The 6178-nt window shown below is 32.9% G+C and overlaps 1 non-coding gene across 1 annotated transcript; it reads right to left on the bottom strand.

The window, feature by feature from the left end:
* Nucleotides 1-380: 380 nt before the first annotated feature.
* On the bottom strand, nucleotides 381-487 carry LOC119468566. Its single transcript, XR_005197259.1, has one exon. It is a non-coding gene; the product is annotated as a U6 spliceosomal RNA (small nuclear RNA).
* Between the last annotated feature and the right edge of the window lie 5691 nt (nucleotides 488-6178).

Raw genomic sequence — 6178 nt, 5'->3', positions numbered from 1 at the left:
TCGAAGTGAAATAAAAAGTGTACTTCAAAACTTCTCTGAGCAAAAATGATATAAAAAAACATATTAAATATCTATTGTATAAAACTACAGAAAAGAAATTATATAATTAAAAAAGAATAAAGAAAGCATGATAAAAGTTTGAAAATATTTAGAACCTTACAATTATTAAGTATTTATATAAAAATCATAAATTGTATGAAGTGGAAACTAGAGGATAATTTACAGGTAGTTGAAGAATGACCAATAGATCATAATTTAAAGCATCAAGTTTAAAAAAGTTAAGTTCACAGAAAGTTGGATAAAGATAAAAAAATATGATAATAATGAAGAGGAATAGCATTGAACCTATAACTTTCTTTGGGCAGTGTGTTCGTTTTCATGAAACTATTGAGCACTTCATGAATTTGTGAGTCAGCCTTGCACAGAGGCCATGCTAATCTTCTCTGTATCATTTTAAAGTTAGTATATGTGCTGCCAGAGTAAGTACAAATCCGTTTTTATAAAAAAAATTCACAACTTAGATTTCAAGTGAAAATTAGCACTATAGGACTATGTCATTAAAGAAAAGAATAAAATGTTCCCAATGGGAAGTGAAGTTTTAAAGTGGTAATTGGATTTGTAATTTGTAAATGGAAAATTAAAAAGATAACCATAAGCAATTATTTAAATAATGGATATGTTATAAATAAAACTCTGCATATTTTTTATAGCTCTGGAGGTATGCTTGATATATATCTGCTTTATGAGTTCTGGTTCTAATGCAGGTATGCACTTATGCACTCTACTTATAATTTAATTTTATCAGATTTTGCTTATCTAACCTTGAAAAAAACATTGACTCTGGAGCAGTAACTTTAATTTATAAGTCTAGGTGAGTTTGGCTGGGAAAGGCCAAATGCTAATTTTTCCTAAGCAATTATGAGTTGGTGTCAGAGACCTGTCAGGAACAGTGGGTAAGCAGATGACAGGGCAATTGTGACAAGCTCCTCAAATTAATCCTTGGGATGAAATGTTAGTACACTCTGCTTAACACCATTTTGTAATGTATAAAATTATTACATACTACATAATTTACATTACTTTTACACACCATATTACATATTATTAATATAACACTGACCCAGTGCTGTTATCCTGTTCATTATATGTTTACATAATTTCTCCTCACGGCTAATGAGAACATTTTTATTACCTAAACTAAGGTTTTCGAGTTAGACAAAGAAAATGTTTCAAGATGGCTTATAATAGTTTTGTTACTTTCAGAGGCACAAAGGCCAAAAATTCTTGACTGTCTGTATTCTTAGGAAGAAAGAGGTTTCAGGGGCTACCACAAAATGAATTGTAATTACATAAACACATAATATAATAATTATTTATGTTATTTTGACTAAGATAACAAAACTTAAGTGGTATTTTACATGAATAGTTTATTATGATTCTTTTGAAATAAAGTAATACTTCAATTATTAAGGCTAAGTATAATGAAAACAATTATGCTTTAAAGAGTCTGAATAAATAGAACATAGTTATAACATTATTGAAATGTTTTTTTGTATAATTACTTATATATAGGACTGAAAGTTTATAAACAACATTGTCTTTGAAGTAATTTTCTCCAGCCAACAAATAGAGTTCTAATCTGAAAATGAAAGTAAGTAAAATTAACAAACAGTAAAGAAATGTTTGCTATAGGATACAATTATGGGCAAATATCTGATACATGGGTAAATAACAGTTGAAGTTCAATAAACTTGGCCTTCTTCCACAATATTTATCTTTATGGCTACATCATAAAGAATTTGCAAACCAGTCTGTGAAAATATGAATAACAATATATTTTCTATTCTGAAGAAATGATAATTATTCCCATCATTTCTAATATTCTGTTTTACTTATTTCTAAAAGATCTCTTGAGTATGTGTCACATATAAATGTATGTTTGTATATGATGTAATTTGGGAGTTAGCTAATATAACTCACCTGTGTTGAATGGTACATTGCTTGAAAACATCTATTCAGAATTCAGTGAAGGAGAGTCACTGAATTCTGAATAGATGTTTATATTAATTTAGATATAGCTTATTTATTTAAGGAGTGCTAACATGTCACACATATTCATAGAATGTATACACTTAATAAATATCACAGGTTCCTCTGTCGTGTAGTGATATCTGAAACTAAGGACTATTAGGATTTGATGAAACGAAGTAGACAAATATTCAGATCAACATGTCCTTCCAAAGGCAAAGCAGATGAGGTGAAAATGTGTTATGATGCCACGTTGTCAAGGAAGTAAACTAAAAGCTTAAAAACTGAAGAGCACTGTCAAAATAACCAGGTAGTCAAGCCAGGGTATTTGCTAATTGCATTTGTATCTTATGCAACTAATTCAGAGAAAAAGTAAAAGAAAGTTTAGCCAGGTACGGTGGCTCATGCCTTTTGTAATCTCAGCACTTTGGGAGGTAGAGTCGGGAAGATCACCTGAGATCAGGAGCTTGAGACCAGCCTGACCAACATGGAGAAACCCCATCTCTACTAAAAATACAAAATTAGCTGGGTGTGGTGGTGCATGCCTGTAATCCCAGCTACACAGGAGGCTGAGGCAGGAGAATCTCTTGAACCTGGGAGGTGATGGTTGCAGTGAGCTGAGATCATGCCATTGCTTTCCAGCCTGGGCAACAAGAGCAAAACTCCATCTCAAAATAATAATAATAGTAATAATAATGATAAAAGTTTGATCTTGAAGGCCTGTGGAGGCATAATCATAATAATTATCTAGTAGCCATTAATACTGAGATAACATTTAAAACTCAAAATAATTTTTCCTAAGTCATAAAGGATTTACACCTGTGAGGCTATTTTCCTAAAAAAATTTTAAACTCCTAACTGCCTTATATAATTGGTCCAGTTTCTCTACCTTCTTGTCAGCATTCAATGTTGTCCCTAGTCCTTATTTTAACCATGTATAAGCATGTGTTCTCATGTGGTGGCAGGAATGAATGAGCTCTCTGGAGTCTCTTTTGTAAGGGAATTACCCTGATTTAGGAGAGCTTCATCTTCATGACCTAATCACCTCCTAAAAGGTCCCAATTCCTACTACCATCACTTTGAGATTTAAGATTTTAACATATGAATTTTGGGGAGATAAAGGTATTCTGAAAACTGTGGTTATTTATTGAATAAGTCTTCTGAAAATATTTTCTACCAGTCGGTGGCTTATCTTTTTATTCTTTTGACATTGCCTTTCAGGGAGGAAAACTTTTCAATTTTAACAAAATTAAGCTTATGAAATAATTGTTCATCAATTGTGCCTTTGGTGTTACATCTAAAAAAAATCACAAAGCCCAGAGTCATGGAGATTTTTCCCTATATTATATTCAAGAAGTTTTAACATGTCGTGTATACATTAAGCCTGTGCTCCATTTTGAGTTAATTTTGTAAACAGTGTAAGTTCTGCATGTGGATTCATGTTTTTAATATGTGGACATCTAGTTGTTGTAGCACAAGTTTTGAAAAATACTATCCTATTGCAATTGTGTTGCTTTTGCTTCTTTGTCAAGAATCAACTTATTTATGTGAATTTTTTCTGGGCTGTCTATTTTATTGTACTAATCAATTTGTTTATTCTTTTGCCAATCCCACACTGTCTTGATCACTGTAACTTTCTAGTGTCTTGAAGGCTGGTAGTATTAATTCACCAACTTTGCACATCCCCTTAAATATTGTGTTGGATATTCAGGGTCTTTCGCCTCTCTATATAATATTTATTTATTTTTGACTTTTTATTTTAACTTATGTGGGTACAAAGTAAGTATATATATTTATGGGTTACATTGATACAGACATGTAATGTGAAATCATCACATCAGGGTAAGGGAATGTGTTATTTCAAGCATTTATCTTTTATGTTTCAAGCAATCCAATTATACTCTTCTGGTTATTTTTGTGTAAATAGTTAAACTGTTCTTTACTATAGTTATCATGGTGTGCTAGCAAATAATAGGTCTTATTGATTATTTACAATTACTTTTTGGACCCATCAATCATCCCTGCTTCCCCCTGTTCCCCACCTACCTTTCACAGCTGCTGAAAAGTATCCTTATACTCTGTTTCAGAAGATTAATTTTTTTTTTTAATTTTTAGCTTCCACAGATAAGTGAGAATATATGATGTTTATCTTTCTGTATCTGGTTTATTGCAATTAACATAATTACCACCAGTTCCATCCATGTTGTTGCAAATGAAAGGTTCTATGTTTATGACTAAATACTATTCCATTGTGTATATGCACCACATTTCTTTACTCATTCATCTGTTGATGGACACTTCAGTTGCTTCCAACCTCCACCCTCTGAAATGTCCCAGTGTGTGTTGTTGCCCCTTTATGTGCATGTATTCTCACCATTCAGCTCCCAATTGTAAGTGAGAACATGTGGTATTTGGTTTTCTGTTTCTGTGTTAGTTTGCTAAGGATACTGGCCATTAGCTCTATCCATGTCCCTGCAAAGGACGGATCTTGTTCTTTATATGACTGCATAGTATTCCATGGTGTATAGGTAACATATTTTCTTTATCCAGTGTATGATTGATTGACATTTAGGTTTATTTCATTTCATTGCTACTGTGAACAGTGCTGCAGTGAACATACATGTACCTATGTCTTTATAATCGAATGATTTATATTCCTTTGGGTATATACCCAGTAATGGAATTGCTGGGTCAAAAGCAATTTCGATCTTTAGGTCTTTGAGGAATTGCAAGACTGTTTTCCACAATGCTGAACTAGTTTTTAAATGTTCCTTTTTCTCCACAACCTTGCCAGCATCCATTATTTTTTGAGTTTTTATTAGTAGCCATTCTGACTGCTGTTAGATGATATTTCACATGGTTTTAATTTTCATTTCTCTAATCAGTGATCAGTGACATTGAGCATTTTTTTCATATGACTATTGGCTGTATGTATGTCTTTCCTTTTGAAGTATCTATTTATGTTGTCTGCCCAAGTTTTAATGAGCTTGTTGGTTTCTTTTTCTTGTAAATTTGTTTAAGATCCTTATCGATGCCAGATATTAGACCTTTGCCGAATACATAGTTTGCAAAATTTTCTCCCATTCTGTAGGATGTCTGTTTATTCTGCTGATATTTTCTTTTCCTTTGCAGAAACTCTTCAGTTCAATTAGATCTCATTTGTCAGTTTTTGCTTTTATTGCAATTGCTTTTGGCATCTTTGTCATGAAATCTTTGCCTATGCCTGTGTCCTAAATGGAATTGCCTAGGTTGCCTTCCAGGGTTTTGCAGTTTTGGGTTTTACATTTAATTCTTAAATCTATCTTGAGTTAACTTTTGTATATAGTGTAAGAAAGGGGTCCAGTTCTGACCTTCTGCATTTTCGGTTTCAGTTTTGTGCATATGGCTGGCCAGTTATCCCACCACCATTTATTGAAAAGTGAATCCTTTCCCATCACTTGCTTTTGTCATTTTAACTGAAGATCAGATAGTTATAGGTGTCTAGCATTATTTCTGTGTTCTCTATCCTGCCCCAGTGGTCTGTATGTCTGTTCTTGTACCAGTGTCATGCTCGTTTGGTAGTATAATTTGAAGTCAGGCAGCATGAAACCTCCAGCTTACTTCTTGTTGCTTACGTTTGCTTTGGCTATTTGGGCTCTTTCTTCTTGTTGTTCCATAGGAATTTTAAAATAGTATTTTCTAGTTCCATGAAAAATGTCAATGGCATTGAATCTATACAGTCCTTTGGGACTTATACTCATTTTCACAATATGGATTATTCCTAAGTAGGTACATGGAATGTTCTTCCATTTGTTTGTGTCATCTCTGATTTCTATAAGCAATAGTTTGTAGTTCTTGTAGAGATCATTTACCTCCCTGGTTAGCTGTATTTCTAGGTATTTTATTTTATTTTTGTTGCAGTTGTGAATGGGAGTTCATTTGTGATTTGGCTGCCAACCTGACTACTGTTGCTTTATAGGAATGCTAGCATTTTTTTTTTTTTTCACATTGATTTTTCCATTGTGAGACTGGTTGGTTGCTTGTAAGCTTAAGAAACTTTTGGGCTCAGACAATGGGTTTTTCTTGATATAGGACCATGTTATCTGCTAACAGGAATGTTTGACTTTGTCTCTTCCTATCTGAATGTCGTTTGTTTCTGTCTCTTGCTTGA

This window comes from Cebus imitator, unplaced genomic scaffold (genome assembly GCF_001604975.1).
Source record: "Cebus imitator isolate Cc_AM_T3 unplaced genomic scaffold, Cebus_imitator-1.0 Scaffold17, whole genome shotgun sequence".
NCBI lineage: Eukaryota > Metazoa > Chordata > Mammalia > Primates > Cebidae > Cebus > Cebus imitator.
Note: the sequence above shows the minus strand (reverse complement) of the source record. Positions and strands in the feature narration are given on the sequence as shown.